The sequence below is a fragment of the Balaenoptera physalus genome, assembly GCF_965194825.1.
Source record: "Balaenoptera physalus genome assembly, chromosome: X".
NCBI classification, from domain to species: Eukaryota; Metazoa; Chordata; class Mammalia; order Artiodactyla; family Balaenopteridae; genus Balaenoptera; species Balaenoptera physalus.
In genome coordinates, this window is record NC_138903.1 from 50,666,643 (window position 1) to 50,683,221 (window position 16,579).

The following is a 16,579-nucleotide window of genomic DNA, read 5'->3' on the forward strand; positions in this document are numbered from 1 at the left end:
AAGTCCAAAGTTAGCAGAAGGTAAATAACAAATGTTAGATAAGAAATAAATGAAATAAAGACTAGAAAAACAATATAAGATTAATAAAAGTAAGAGCTGGGTTTTTTTAAAAAGATAAAACTGAGAAACCTTTAACTAGACTAATTGAGAAAAAAAGATGAAGACTCAAATATGTAAAATCAGAAATGAAGGAGAAGATACCGCAGAAATACTAAGGATCATAAGAGACTACTATGAAAAATTTTACACCAACGAAATGGATAATCTGGAATAAATGGATGAATTTCTAGAAACATAAAACCTACAAAGACTGAATCATAAAGAAATAGAAAATCTTCACAATTTTCACCCAAAGGAGAAAGAATGAACAATTTCTTTTCTTATGGATTTAGACAAATTTTGTAAATTGATATAGAGCTTGTAACAATACCAAGAAAGGAGGACAGGAGAGGGTGTTCTCTTAGCTTACCGGGTTCATACAGATGACTCACAAATATCACTGGCCCTGGCCTTCCAGCCAAGAAAGGATGAAAAAATGTGAGAATGATCAGAACAAAAAAAGATAGATCAACCCTGTGCTTTTATATACATAATTCCTTTCCTTCTTACTGACATTCTCCTAAGCCTGCAATTACAGTTTTTCACAGTTTTTATTTGTACAGATGCTAATTTAACTCAGGGAAGAAAATAAACCACAGCTCTCAATTAAAAAAAATTGAAAATCTGAATGGACCAGTGAGTAAGGAGATTGAATCACTAATCTTAAACCTCTCAACAAAGAAGTCTAGGACGAAATAGTTTCACTGGTAAATTCTACCAAAACCCTTCCAAAAAAAAAAATTGAAGAGAAGAAAACACTTCCAAACTCCTTTTTAAGGCCAGCAATACTCTCATACCAAAGCCAAACAAGAACACTTGAAGAAAAGAAAATTGCAGATCTGTATCTCTGATGAAGACAGATACAAAAATTATCGTTAAAATACAAGTAAACTGAATTCAACAGTACATGAGAAGTATTACACACCATGATCAAGTGAGATTTATCCTGTGATGAAAAGATTGTTTAACACACACATATCAATCAAATGTGATATACCGTATTAACAGAACAAAGATAAAAATCATATGATCATCTCATTAGATGCAGAAAACATATGACAAAATTCAACACCCATTTATGATAAAAAAACAAATCTCAACAAATTAGGTTTAGAAGACAATGGCATAGTCTTAGCTTTCAAGTAACAGTCTACATTGATAGAGTATGGCTGCGGGTATTTTGGAGAATACTGAGGAGCGATGTCTAACTCAGACTTCGAGTATCAGGAAGGTTTTTGAGGAGAAGGTGAAATGTGAACTGACTTCTACACAATGAGTAGGGTATCTTTACTGAATCTGTCTCTAAGAAGGTAGCAAAGGAAAAGCTATAGCCCTTGAGAAGCTTTGATATTGGCTTGAATGGTAAATCTCAGTTTATTCATGGGGATAGGTTAGATGGTGTGTTGGATATGTGGAAGAAAAAGAACCTCACAGTAGGAAGGTGTTATTCTTGCTCCTTCATTGAGAGTTTGAAGGTCAATTATAAACAAGAATAATAAATGTTGTACAATGTTTAGCGTTTGTTCTTTCCTCCCATTGATTAGGGGAGGCTGAAATTTTGCTTTCTGTATGTAGCCAACTTTCAAAAAATTCCTAAAGGAGAATAAATCTGTTTCAGCAGAATGAGGATATATGACTTGAGATTCTCACTGATTTATTCCAACTTCTAACTTCTATATGCCTTATATTCAAAGCCTATTTGAAAGATAATTTTTTTTCAGGAATTCCCTGGTTGTCCAGTGGTTAGGACTTGGCACTTTCACTGTGGTGACCTGGGTTCAATCCCTGGCCAGGGAACTAAGATCCCACAAGCCACGCTGCGTGGCCAAAAAATGAAAGATTAATTTTTCATGTTTTATTAGTCACTAAATATAGGCAAATGCAAGACTTCCTGCACTCCTGGGTGTGCTGAAAAAACAACAACTACCACTTTATATTTATCTTTTGCAAACTTCTTGGCAGCACAAGAACTTACTTTCCTGCATAGAAACTTTTATACAAACAAGATTTCTAGCCTTGACTCATCTGCTGAGGTGCTTCCTCTTTAATTCCACCCCTCTACTGCATGTATTGTCTTGTGTTGTATGTTTTCAGAACACATCCTTTGAAGCAGAACAAAAACTTTCAGTGTAGCATTGAAAGGTGTCACTCAAAAAAACCCTGATTTTAACAAGCAGTAATATGTTGTTACTATCAGTACATTTCAATTGACTGAATACTTAAATTTAAACAAGGTGAAATTTCAAAGGCACATATGTAGGGTGGACCATACTTAAATTGTCCTCAAAATGTTTCAGTGGTGTGGAAGATACTTTAAAAATCTATATCTTTCATTAATTATTTTCTCTATAGATGGGGGCTCAAGTTTCTTGGGAGGTATCAGGGCCAGGCACTCTAAAAATAGTTTCCCCAGGTCCTGAAGATCCCACTGTTTAACTTAAGACTATTTATTAGCAAGTATCAGAAAACAACTGAGGTTAGTGTATCCAAAAAGGGGGAATTGCATACCAATATTCAGGAGAATACTAGGAAACCCCAGGGTCGGAGTTCAGCTGGGTCTCAAAAAGGAACAAGAAACCAGAAACTGAGAAGCCATTATGAATAACTCTCAATTGCTTCTATCAGCTTCTCTCTGTATTTACTCTTCACCATACCTTATAGATGACCACATTTTTTTGCTTGCTTCTCTGTGCATTTGTCCCTACTTACTGTCCCAGTCACCCAAAACTCATATACAAATAACCCCAAAGCACATGACCTTTAGTCTCGGTGGCCTGTTACCCTTCTGTGTTGGCAATTCCCACTCGGTTGACCCTATGGACTTTAGACTATAGAATCAAAATGTCCATATTGTAGGAAAGGACTTCGTCCAGAAAAGTGATTCCTTAATTGTGACTGCATAATAGAATTACCAGGAGAACTTGTTCAAATCATGCATCCTGGCTCAGTTCCAGAGCTGTTGAATCTGGATCTCTCGAAGGGATAGCTTAGGTTTGTATACTTTCAAAATTTCTTCATGTAATTCAGATACAATTTATGGTTAAGAACATTTGCTCTACTTGAACTGTGTACAACTCTGAGCACAATTTTATGCAAGCTAAATGATTATGTGGAGTGTGTCCATATGAGGTGATCAGGATGATAAAACATTTTATATGAAGTACAGCTGAAAGGACTGTAACATCCCTAGCCTGGAGTAAATAAGAACCATTTCGAACGTTTGGAATGCTGGTTTTTATAAGTAGCATTAGACTTGTTCTTTAAGGTTTCAAATGGTGGATCTGGGACCAAAAGCTGGATGTATTCAGGCAAAGGATGACTGATCAACTGCCAGGAAACTGTGCATTGGAAAGAAGTTGTATTGAATAAACTATGGCCTCATATTTTTCTAATACTCTATGATTCTGCAAAAAATTTCCACCACTAATTGGGAAGCAGAAAAAAATGTTTAGGTCCACATTCTTAAGTGTAATTTAGAAAGGAATATCAGCCATTTAAGAAGCAACAGCTGTTGTATACTGGAAAGAACACTAAGCTGGGAGTCCAGAATTGTTTTTGAATCCTAGCTCTCATTTACTGACTTTGTGATCTTTGTCAAGTTTCTGGACCTCCAATGCATCCTTTGTGAAATATGTTATTCTGTAAAAGTACTATGCATTTGTCAAAGGCATTATAATAATTAAATGACATTATGAATGTGAATGTGCTTTGTAAATGGAAAACTATTCCAGTGCAAGTGTTTTTTATTACTTGAACTGAGAAACAAGGAGGATATCTTGGGGGAAATCAGTGTTCCTAATGAATCTGTTAATGATTTTAGATACTATAAACTATTAATGAGTCTTTTTGTAATTATATCTGCCACAAATCTATTAGGTAAGGCCATCTGTTCCATTTTCCTTGACATAAAAATAGTATCAGTTGTAGTTACCATTTCTTGAGCATCTACCACACTGTACAGTTTTTTCTCCTATTTAATATCAATAACTCTGCAAGGTTGGTATCATTATCCAGATTTTATAAATGAAAAAACTGAGACTTAGACACATTATGTAGCTTGTCTAGAATCATATAGTTAGAATGAGAAAAAGTCATTAAACCAATAAGTAAAAAAGCTGAGTTCAAATCCATGTATGTCAGATTCCAAGCTCATAAAACAGACTACATTGCCTATTCACTTCCATCTAGTATAACAACATTCTTAATCTTGTGGTAGCCATATGCTCTACAGAGTTATAGAGGGGATTAAATGGGTTGATGTACAACTTACTATGGTGTGGTAGATATTTAATAGATGGTGGCTACAACTGTCATTATTGTTATAGTATGAAAAATGGAACAAATGACCTTACTTGCTAGATTTGTAATGGGTATAATAACCAAAATTTTATCCATAATTTAAAATATCATAATTCAATGATAAAACTCTAACAAATTGATATCACTAAAAACTCTTGAAAATTGATAAGAAAAAGATGAATAATCAGAAGAAAATAAGCAAAAGATATAAAGAGGCAAGTCACAGAATAGGAAATTAAATAGACAATAAGTATATAAAAGGATGCTAAACTTCATTAGTGATCAGAAAAGTTAAAATGACATTGGGACACCATCACATTGCCAAAATTTTTGGTATGACAATATCAGGTGTTAGTGAGGATGTCGAGAAACCAGAATCCTCATCTATTTCTCATAGGGGTATATATTAGTGAAACTACTTCAGAGGGCAATTTGACAGTATTTAATATAGCCAAGGTTGTGAACACTCTAAGACCCAGAAATTCCCCTTCCAGATAAATGCCAGAAAAGTTCTCATACTTGTATGCAAAGAAAGTACAGAAATGCTTATTGCAGCACTTTTTTTAAAATTTTATTTATTTATTTTTTAACATCTTTATTGGAGTATAATTGCTTTACAATGGTGTGTTAGTTTCTGCTTTATAACAAAGTGAATCAGTTATACATATACATATGTTCCCATATCTCTTCCCTCTTGCATCTCCCTCCCTCCCACCCTCCCTATCCCACCCCTCTAGGTGGTCACAAAGCACCGAGTTGATCTCCCTGTGCTATGCGGCTGCTTCCCACTAGCTATCTATTTTACTTTTTGTAGTGCAGCACTTTTGTAATAGTGAAAAAAGCTAGAAACAACCTAAATATCTTTAAAATAGTAATAATAAATGTAGAGTAGATATTTATACAATGGAATACTACACAGCAGTTAAAAGAGGTGGACTAGATCTATATAAATGAACATGGATTGCTCTCAGAAACTTTATGTTGAGTAAAAAAGGCAGTTGCATATTGATACATTAAAAAAAGAAGTTACGGAACGATAAAACTGCAAAAATACAAAATTTACGATACATAGTTTGTAGTTATTTATGTATGTAAATGTATTAAAATGGCCATGAGGGAAAGCTGTGAATTTTAAATTCAAGACAATGTTTTTCTCTTTTTAAGGAATTTATTATAATCAGTGTTTTTTTTGTTTTTTGTTTTTTTTCTGGGCAGTAATTCAGGTAGGTGAAGGAGGGGGCCCAATGCAGAAGTAACTTGTCAAAGGGGATTTAAGCTTTACTTGTGATGTTTTATTTCTTTTGTTTTAAAGAAGATGAAGCATTAGATATGCACCATCCTGTGATAAACTATAATGGAAAAGAATATTAAAAAAATACATATATATATAACTGAATCACCCTGCTATACAGCTGACCAAACATATACTTTTAAAGGATTTGGGTTTACTCATACTTAGTAATTTACTATATTCTTTTTTTTATAATTGCTGTGCATTTTTATTATGTTGGTTAACTATGATTTAATGCTAGTATTGCTAACATTGTTAGTGTATACAAATTGTTATACCGTGAGTCATTTTCAGTTAAGACAATATTTACTATATTCCTAGACAGATATGAAATTCTAGAATTACAAAAAAATAAAGAAGATGAAGCAAATAGTGCAAAATGTTAATAGCTGTTAGTCTTGTTGAAAGGAACATTGATATTTGTTTTATTATTCCCTGTACCATTCTGACTTTAAAAAATGATTTCTTTATGAAAAGGGGGAGATACTACTAATAAACTATTGGAAGTTTTAGGTAAAGTAAACCATATGACCATTTTTTGAAAGTCAAATAATTGGAAGCATTAAGTATATTTTGTGAATTTACTATCCCTTTTTCTCCTGAGTATCCCTGACCCTATTACTTAGTACTTAGCAAAGGACTCATTCACAGAAACCAGAGACCTATGTTATCCAAATATTTGTCATCATGACCCACAATAAAAAATCATATATATATATGTGAATATTTACATATAATTATATTTTAAAATATAATTTATATATTTTATATAAATCATGATCATACATATATATGTTATAGTATGTATTATTTTAAAGAAATACATTTTGTATTGTGATCATATATATGTACAATAAATACATACATATATGATCATAATGTAAAATGGTTTTTCTGGGTGTGAGAAATCTTTTTTTTTTAACAGCTTTATTGGAGTATAATTGCTTTACAATGGTGTGTTAGTTTCTGCTTTATAACAAAGTGAATCAGTTATACATATACATATGTTCCCATATCTCTTCCCTCTTGCGTCTCCCTCCCTCCCACCCTCCCTATCCCACCAGTCTAGGTGGTAACAAAGCACAGAGCTGATCTCCCTGTGCTATGCGGCTGCTTCCCACTAGCTATCTATTTTACATTTGGTAGTGTATATATGTCCATGCCACTCTCTCACCCTGTCACATCTTACCCCTCCCCCTCCCCATATCCTCAAGTCCATTCTACAGTCTGTCATACAGAGTGAAGTAAGTCAGAAAGAGAAAAACAAATACAGTATGCTAACACATATATATGGAATCTAAGGAAAAAAAAAAAAAAAAGGTCATGAAGAACCTAGTGGCAAGACAAGAAATCTTGATTAGCCACCTCATTTTATCCACTAAGATGAACTATAGGAATGATGTGATTTGCACATATTTAAAACTCTGACAAGCATTTTGATTTTCCTTATATTTATTAAAGTAAATAAATAAATAGCCTAATAGATACTTTATAGATTTCTTCAAACCTGTCATACAAATATGTCTTCTGCAAGAGCTGACATATGAGTTTATTTAATATTGAAAGTGTAAACATGTAGGTGGGGCTCACAAACTAGTCCTATGAAGTAGTCCTCAGGACACAGTTGATAAGATTGCTGTTTTAGAAACCACATTCTGTTGGTGACAGATAAATTATCGTATGTGAATACAAGGAATGCCACAAAGTGTTGATAGGAGGCCTTCTGGCTGAGTGAAGGCTGCTATGAAGGAAGGAGGCTGGCCTTTTCTCCAGGGCTCCTGCTGCAGCCTGAGCTACACAGTTGGCATTTGTGGTTGTGTTGGCTGTTTTTAATCCCTCTGGGTAATAATCTGAAGATTGCATTTATTGTATTAATGATTAATAACTCCAATGCTTTTGGTTGGCATCAAAAATGTCATGTTGATAATTACCTTTGGTATTTAAAAAATGAGCAGCACAAGATGCCTGTGTCCGAGTCTATATCAGGCCTTCTCGCCCCTGAAGAATAAATTGGCATCTTTCTTTGGTTTATTTCAGAGAATGGGTTTCCAAGCTAGGCATGAACAGCCTCTGGAGCATTTTCTGAGCCAACTTCTGTTGGGGTATTGGATTTTGGTGTATTCTGAAGAAAGCAGTTGGCATGCTTATAGAATGAGTATATTTGTAAACCAGGATCACATAAATCTGAAGGAATACACAACATCTGCCAGCAATGTCTCTGGCCTGTGTATGGAGTAGAATAGTGAGCAGTGGAATAGACTAGAGCCATGGGTGTCAGGGCTGGATAGGACTTCAGCATCATAAGGGCCAAGTCCACATTGATGACAGAGAATAAGCAACTTTCCCAATGCTACTCAATCATTAAGTGGAAGATCTTGGAATAGGGACCTTGCCTACAGGCTCCTGTCCAGGGGTCATCTATTGAACAAGGTCCCTCTGTTCCCTCATTTATAAAAGAAAAGCAACAATACTTGTTGGCAGATACTTGTAATGACTAAATAGGTTAACATCTATGTAGGTACATCACACAGAGATTGGCCCACAGTAAATGTTTAATAATTTTCTTATCGCTAGGTTATTACCCCTTAGACACAACATCTCTAATTATTCTCCTTCCCTGCCATGCTCAGTGCTACTGCTACACTGCATTCCCACACATGTCAAATGTGGTGTGACGCTGGATGGTCATGCATGCCAGGTATGAATTTCTGCCACAGAACTCACTTATTGGCAGTACAGGAGGTGAATTAACCCATAAAGAAAATGGCTTTTTTTTAAAAAATGACTTTATATAAACGTTTCCACCTTTGCAATATAGAAGCACTAAGGACAACCCAGGAAGGACAAGCCTAGAGCCTTTTTATTTAAGGTTTCCTTGAGATTTAGAGCCTGCCTTCTCAAATCAAGCAATCATGAATTCCTACTCTTCTCAGGAGAACACTGTTGTCCACTGTTTCTTTTTTTTTCAGATGGAACTACTGATAGCTTCACTTTATTTTGAAATGCAGCAAAAAATGATGGATCAACAAATGGAGAAATGGATATTTGATAAGTACTGTAAAATGTTAATTGCATAACATAGATGGTAGATATATAGGTATTCGCTGCAAAATTCTTTCAATTACTTTTTTGGTGGTAAAGGGGGTCAAAGGTAAGGTAAAATGTATTTCTTACTGCAGATCATAATTAAATATATATATATTACGTAAATACTTCTTAAAATTTTCATTTTTAAAGTATTTTTAATGGAAAAAATATGTTGTTGATTTACAATATAATATTAGTTTCTGGTGTACAGCATAGTGACTCAGTATTTTTACAGATTATACTACATTAAAATTTATTACAAGAGGTTCTTTGGTGGGGCAGATGGCAGACTCCGGGAGGGCTCACGCCAATGAGTACTTCCCAGAAATTCTGCTGCCAGTGTCCTTGTCCCTACGGTGAGCCACTGCCGCCCTCTGCCCCTGCAGGAGACACCCCCCCCCAACACTAGCAGGAAAACGTCGTAAAACAGGAAGAGATGTAGCTATTAAGATCATTGACAAGTTAAGATTTCCAACAAAACAAGAAAGCCAGCTTCGTAACGAGGTTGCAATTCTTCAGAACCTTCATCACCCTGGTATTGTAAATTTGGAGTGTATGTTTGAGATGACTGAAAGAGTGTTTGTAGTTATGGAAAAACTCCATGGAGACATGCTTGAGATGATCTTGTCAAGTGAAAAGGGCAGGTTGCCAGAGCACATAATGAAGTTTTAATTACTCAGATACTTGTAGCTTTGGGTCATCCACACTTTAAAATTATTGTTTACTGTGACCTTAAACCAGAAAACGTGTTGCTAGCATGAGTTGATCCTTTCCCTCAGGTGAACCTTTGTGATTTTGGTTTTGCCCGGATCATTGGAGAGAAGTCTTTCCGGAGGTCAGTGGTGGGTACCACAGCTTACCTGGCTCCTGAGGTTCTAAGGAACAAGGACTATAATCGCTCTCTAGACATGTGGTCTGTTGGGGTCATCATCTATGCAAGCCCAAGTGGCACATTCCTATTTAATGAAGATGAGGACACACACGACCAAATCCAGATTGAAGCTTTCATGTATCCACCGAATCCCTGGAAGGAAATCTCTCACGAAGCCATTGATCTTATCAATAACTTGCTGAAAGTAAAAATGAGAAAGCGCTATAGAGTGGATAAGACCTTGAGTCACCCTTGAATACAGGGTGGTTAGATTTATAAGAGCTGGAATGCAAAATCGGGGAATGCTACGTCACCCACGAGAGTGATGACTCGAGGTGGGAGCAGTACGCAGGCGAGCAGGGACTGCAGCACCCCGCACACCTGATCAATCCAAGCACTAGCCACACTGACAGTCCTGAGACCGAAGAAACAGAGATGAAAGCCCTCAGTGAGCATGTCAGCATGCTCTGAGTTCCATCCCTTAAAATCTATCAAAACACTGTGGAATTAATAAATACGTACGGCCAGGTTTAACATTTGCCTTGCCATTATTTTCTTTTTATTTATTTATTTATTTATTTGTTTGTTTGTTTATTTATGGCTGCATTGGGTCTTCATTGCTGTGCGCGGGCTTTCTCTAGTTGCAGCGAGCGGGGGCTACTCTTCATTTGTGCGCAGGCTTCTCATTGCGGTGGCTTCTCTTGTTGTGGAGAACGGGCTCTAGGAACCTAGGCTTCAGTAGTTGTGGCACACTGGTTTAGTTGCTCCAAGGCATGTGGGATCTTCCTGGACCAGGACTCGAACCCGTGTCCCCTGCACTGGCAGGCGATTCTTATCCACTGCGCCACCAGGGAAGTCACTGCCATTATTTTCTGTCAGATGAGAACAAAGCCGTTAAACTTTTAGCACTGTTGATGTATCTGAGTTGCCAAGACAAATTAACAGAAACATTTGTATTTTGTGTGACCAACTGTGTTGTATTAACAAAAGTTCCCTGAAACACTAAACTTGTTATTGTGAATGACTCATGTTATATTTAATGCATTAAACCTTTCTCCACTGTGCCTTTGCAAATCGGTGTTTTTCTTACTGGAACCTCAATTTGATGAGAGCCTACAGAAGCTGTCCACGAAATAGTACTGTTCTGTGTGTCCCATTGGTGTTGTCACTATAAGCAAACTCTTGAAGAGCAGATTATTAACAGTGTTCTATGAACAACTCCAAAAGTCATGTGGAAATAACGAATGATGGGGGCTGGGGGGATCAGGGGATGGATATGCAATCCTAAAACACAAATGCATGAAAGAGTTTTACTGTATAGTTTCAAATCTTTGCCTGCCTGGTGTGCCTCAGCATATTTAAACTCAAGTAAATGGGCCTAGGTGCACCTATTACTTTTAAGCCTAAATGCCTCAGAAATGTAACTGCCATGTATAGAACAGGCATATTTACCCCTTTCTTGCAATACTCTGCTGTACTATAGAAAATCAGCAGCTAAGCAACCTTTTGCCTTTGTGTATTTTTTAACAATAACAAATAAATACACGTGTCAAAAAAATTTATTACAAGATAATGGCTATAATTCCCTGTGTTATTATACATTACATCTTTGTTGCTTATCTATTTTATAAACATTAGTTTGTATCTCTTAATCCCATACCGGTAATTTGCCCCTCCCCTTTTCCTCCCCCCTTTGGTAACCACAAGTTTGTTGTCTATATCTGTGAGTCTGTTTCTGTTTTGCATATATACTCATTTGTATTATTTTTTTTAGATTCCACATGTAAGTGATAACATACAGTATTACTCTTTCTCTGTCTGAGTTATTCACTAAGCATAATATTCTCTAGGCCCATATATGTTGCTGCAAATAACAGAATTTCATTCTTATTTATGGCTAATATTCCACTATATATACTATAGATAGATAGATAGATAGATAGATAGAGAGGTAGAGATATATATATGACATATAGTCACCACTAGTTTCTTCTCTATATCTGTGAGTCTGCTAGTCTGTTGTACTTTTTAAGATTCCACATATAAGTGATATCATACAGTATTTATCTTTCTCCATCTGACTTATTTCACTTAGCATAATGCCCTCCAAGTCCATCCATGTTGTTGCAAATGGTAAAATTTTGTTCTTTTTTATGGCTGAGTAGTATTCCATTATATATACACATACCACATCTTCTTTATCCATTCATCTGTTGATGGACACTTAGGTTGTTTCCATGTCTTGACTATTGTAAATAATGCTGTTATGAACACTGGAGTGCATGTATCTTTTCAAATTAGTGTTTTTGTTTGTTTGTTTTTTCAGATATATACTCAGGAGTGGAATTGCTAGGTCATATGGTAGTTCTATTTTTAGTTTTTTGAGAAACCTCCATACTGTTTTCCACAGTGGCTGCACCCATTTCCATTCCTACCAACAGTGTACAAGGGTTCCCTTCTCTCCATATCCTCTCCAACATTTTTTATTTGTAGACATTTTATTATAGCCATTCTGACAGGTGTGAGGTGATATCTCATTGATACTTTGATTTACATTTGTTTAGTAATTAATAATGTTGAGTATCTTTTCATGTACCTATTAGACATCTGTATTTCTTCTTTGGAAAAATGTCTATTCAGGTGTTTTGCCCATTTTTTTGATTGGGATTTTTAAAATTAAATTGTATGTACTGTTTATATATTTTGAATGTTAACCCCCTGCTGGTCATATCCTTTTCAAATATTTTCTCCCACTCCTTAGGCTGTCTTTTGTTTTGCCAATGGTTTCCTTTGCTGTGCAAAAGCTTTTAAGGGAATCCCCATAAGGCTATCAGCTTTTTTTGTGCAAGAACTTTGCAGGTATTATATATTCAAAGTGCTGAAAGGGAAAAACCTGCAACCTAGGATACTCTACCCAGCAAGATTATCACTCAGAATAGAGGGAGACTTAAAGCACTTCTCAGAGAAACAAAAACAATCACTATTGTTTTCTTACAGAACTATATTTTTGGTTCTCTAGTACTATTTGTTTATCTGTCTCTTTGCCAATCTTCCAGTTTATTGGTACATTACCAACCCACCTGTCCACTTTGATGAGTAATCAGGGACTTTCTGGACAAGGGAGATTGAACTGCTGAAGGCAGCAAAACAAAACTGTGGTTCAGAAACAACTTGGAAATGTGCCCACATTGACTGCTAGAAGTCAGGCAGTTCCTTAACTGTTTCTAGTAGCCACCAGAAGTAGATTCCATTAACTCCTTGCTGAGGGACACACTTTGTGTGCAGAATGAGTTTTTCCTGATACTTCCTCTCAGATATCATTCTTGATCTTTAAGGCAGCTCATTTATAATTTCATTTGTTCCTAGTCAGCTCCCTACTGTAACTGTTCTAAACTCTCACTAAGCCCTTACACCATCTAGTTCCCTCACTCTCAACAGACAACTTCACAGGGGAAATATTGCTCACTGGGAATTGAACCACAATGCCCCCATACAAATTTATCTATGTATGTGATGCAGTATGTGTATTGGAAATGTCATGGATTTTGGAGTTAGACATAATTGGATTTTAGCCCTGGTTCTGTCATTTGCTACCTGTATTATTCCTGGCAAGTTACTTAGACTTTATGAATCTCTCATTATTTAAAAATAATGGGCCTGGCAATATGTACTACACAAGATTTTTTTTGTGAGAATTAAACTATAAACAGCTCTTTGCAGGAAACGACCCTTAGCAGGAAACCCCTTTTATTGTCAATTTAAGCAAAGCTACACTGTAACTAACTTTTAAATAAGGCACTCCCATGCTCTACACATCTTCAGCCCTTTCACACCTTTCAAATCTTTTGATCACACAATACCTTGCCTAACCTGTTGGTTATCTCCATAGATCAAAGAAGTATAAAGGAAAAATAAGTAATTAACAGGTGACCAGATCTATTCCCTATGTTTCCCTTCAGTAATCTCACAAGCAAACTCTGAGAACAAACTGTGTGAAAAAGATAGCATCTAAACAAAGATCACAAAAAGTCGACAAGCCTGCATGCAGTGGGGAATGGCGATGACTCTGACCTCCTATCTCAATGGTTAACAGAAATTACTTCCTTTTTTCCCTTTAAAAGCTTTCATGGCCAAACAGAATGTTCAGAGTTGTTTTTTGAGGAAAACTGAGTCCACCGTCTCCTGAGATTGCTGGTATTCTGATTAAAAGCAATTTTCCTTTCTACCAACAACTGCCTCTCAGGTATTAATTTTCAAGTGGCACACAGCTGGACCTGAGTTTTGGTAACAAAATGAAAATGATGTTAAGTGAAAATAATTAGGATAGGGCCTAATGTGAGCATTCATTCAATAAATGCTATTCTCCCAAAATTGGGTCTATGCATAGATGCTTTAAATATGTTGACTTATACTTTGTACCATCCCTATGAGGTAAGGTACACTCAAAAGTACTGTAGATCAATATTAATTAAATTCTAAAATATGAAAAAATAATCCACAGGGGGTAGGAAAATAGACAGAGGAACAAAATCAGAATGAACAAACAGAAAATAAAGAAATAAAATGTCAAACTTATGACAACATATCAATAATTACATTAAATATAAATGGTAGCAATATACTAATTAAAAGGTAGAGATAAGAAGAATTGGTCAAAAAGCATTGTCCAACTATATGTCTCTACATCAAATTCAGTTCATAATATAATAATATATGCAGGTTAAAAGTGAAAGAATAATCAATATATCATGGAAAGATTAATCAAAAGAAAAGGGTAGTGGCTATATTACTATAAAATAAAGTAGATTCAGAGTAAAGAAAATTACCAGAGTCAGAGAGCCATTATAAAATAATAAATAGGCCAATAAATTAAGAACGCATGGCAAAATTAAATGTCTATGCACCTAGATTGAAAGGGAGGGGATGGAAAAAGATATTTCATGCAAATGGAAATGATAAGAAAGGGGGATATCAATATTCATATCAGACAAAATAGACTTTAAAACAAAGGCCATAAAGATAAATAAGGACACTATATAATGATAAAGGGATCAGTACAAAAAGAGGCTATTTCACTTGTTAACATATATGCACCCAATATAGGAGCACCTAAATGCATACAACAAATACAAATTAACATAAAGGAAGAAATTGATAGGAATACAATAACAGTAAGAGAGGTTAACTCCCCACTGAAATCAATGGACAGATCTTCCAGACAGAAAATCAATAAGGCAAGAGACATCCTAAATGACACAATAAAACAGTTAGACTTAATTGATATTTTCAGGACATTACATCCAATAAAAACAGGATATACATTCCTTTCAAGTGCACATGGAACATTCTCTAGGATAGACCACATACTAGGACAAAAAACAAGCCTCAACAACTTTTAGAGGACAGAAATTATTTCAAGCATCCTTTCTGATCACAATGGCATGAAACTAGAAATCAAACATAGAAAGAGAAAGGAGAAAAAATCACTCCATGGAGGCTAAACAACATCCTACTAAAAACCAATGATCCAATGATGAAATCAAAGAGGAAATTAAACAATACCTTGAGACAAATGACAGTGAAAACACAACCATACAAAATCTATGGGATGCAACAAAAGCAGTTCTTAGAGGGAAGTTCATAGTGATACAGCCCTTCCTCAAAAACAAAAAAAGAAAGAAAAGAAAAATCTCAAATAAACATCCTAATCTGCCACTTACAAGAATTAGAAAAAGAACAAACAAAACCTAAAGTCAGCAGAAGGAAGGAAGTAATAAAGAGCAGAGAGGAAATAAATAAAATAGAGATTAAAAAACAATAGAAAAAAAATCAATAAAACCAGAAGCTCATTCTTAGGGTAAACAAAATCACAAACCTCTGGCCAGGCCACCACGAAGAAAAGAGAAGACCCAAATAAACAAAATAAGAAACGAAAGAGGAGAAATAACAACAGATACCACAGGAAAAAAAAAACTATAAGAGAATACTATGAATAATTATGTGCCAATAAATTGGACAACCTAGGAGAAATGAACAAGTTTCTAGAAACATACAGCCCACCAAAACTGAATCAAGAAGAAATAGATAAGTTTCTATTAGAAACAGATAGAACCGACTGATCACTAGAAGTGAAATAGAACCTGTAATAAAATAAATCCCTTCAAACAAAAGTCCAGGCCTGGATGGCTGCAGTGGGGAATTCTACCAAACATACAAAGAAGAACTTATACTGATCCTTCTCAAACTCTTCGAAAAGATTGAAGAAGACAGGACACTCCCAAAGTCACTCTGTGAAGCCATCATCACCCTGATACAAAAGCCAGAAAAAGACACTACCAAAAGAGAAAACTACTGGCCAATAACTTGGATGAATACAGATGCAAAAATTCACAACAAAATATTAGCAAACCAAATCCAACAACTGATAAAAAAGATCATACAACACAATTAAGTTGGATTCATCCCAGGGTCACAAGTATGGTTCAATATGCACAAATTGATCAAAGTGACACACGATTTCAACAAAAGAAGTGCCCAAAACCACATGATAATCTCAATAAATGCATAAAAGGCGTTTGATAAAATTCAAAATCCATTCATTATAAAAACTCTTACCAAAGTGTGTATAGAGGGAACATATTTCAACATAATAAAAGCTATTTATGAAAAGCCTAGAGCCAACATAATACTCAATGGTGAAAACTTGAAAGCTTTCCTGCTAAAATCTGGAGCAAGGCAGGGATGCCCATTCTTACCACTTCTATTCAACATCATATTGGAACTCCTAGCCATAGCAATCAGACAAGAAAAAGAGATAAATGTGTCCGAATTGGAAGGGAAGAGATTAAAGTTTCATTATATGATGATGATATTGTTCTATAAATAGAAAACCCTAAAGCATCCACACAAATATTACTTAAACTGATAAGGGA